At 46.7% G+C, this 613-nt stretch overlaps 1 protein-coding gene across 1 annotated transcript in view; it reads right to left on the bottom strand.

The window, feature by feature from the left end:
- Positions 1–613, bottom strand: part of LOC102373761 (unconventional myosin-X-like) — a 178,577-nt gene that overhangs the window by 39,583 nt on the left and 138,381 nt on the right. The window lies entirely within an intron of this gene.

Raw genomic sequence — 613 nt, 5'->3', positions numbered from 1 at the left:
CCAGCCCTGAGCCCCATGGCTTGGTTTTTCAGATATTTAATGGTATAACTGTAGACACTGGTGAAAAGAGGGTTAAAGCCAGAGTCACCTCAGATTCCAGCAGTGTCAGCTGAGATTGGTGTGACCCTGAATTTAGTCTGAACAGTTTTACCAGAGATAAAGAGAAGGAGCTCGTCCTGCAAAAGACAAGGAGTACGGTCGTGTGCACCTTTCCCACAATGCACACAGGAGTCCTGTGGGAAAGGCCTTCTCCACTTAGAACACAGCAATGTTTTGCAGGGAAAAAGGAAAGGAGGAGAGAGCCCATGTGTTGAGAGAATGGCAGCAGAGGGCTTTGGAAACCAGTGGGGAAAGGCTTCTACAAGGAGGAGACAGTGCGAACCTGAAGAACGATGGAGTGAGAGTAAGAGTGTGAGGCTGAAGGTAACAGGTACAACTGGACTAGTCAGTGAACAGCTGTGAAAGAATATCACTGGCAATAGCCTGGGTCAGCTATGAAACATTTTTTCTCAGTCTTTGTTTAACAGAAGTTGCCAACTGACACCCATGTAATTTAGAGAGACAGAATCATTCCTCAATCCCACCAGGCATTTTAAGGAGCACCTCTTCAGCA

Source organism: Alligator sinensis, unplaced genomic scaffold (assembly GCF_000455745.1).
Source record: "Alligator sinensis unplaced genomic scaffold, ASM45574v1 scaffold673_1, whole genome shotgun sequence".
Classification (NCBI taxonomy): Eukaryota; Metazoa; Chordata; order Crocodylia; family Alligatoridae; genus Alligator; species Alligator sinensis.
This window is presented reverse-complemented; position numbering and strand designations above follow the sequence as displayed.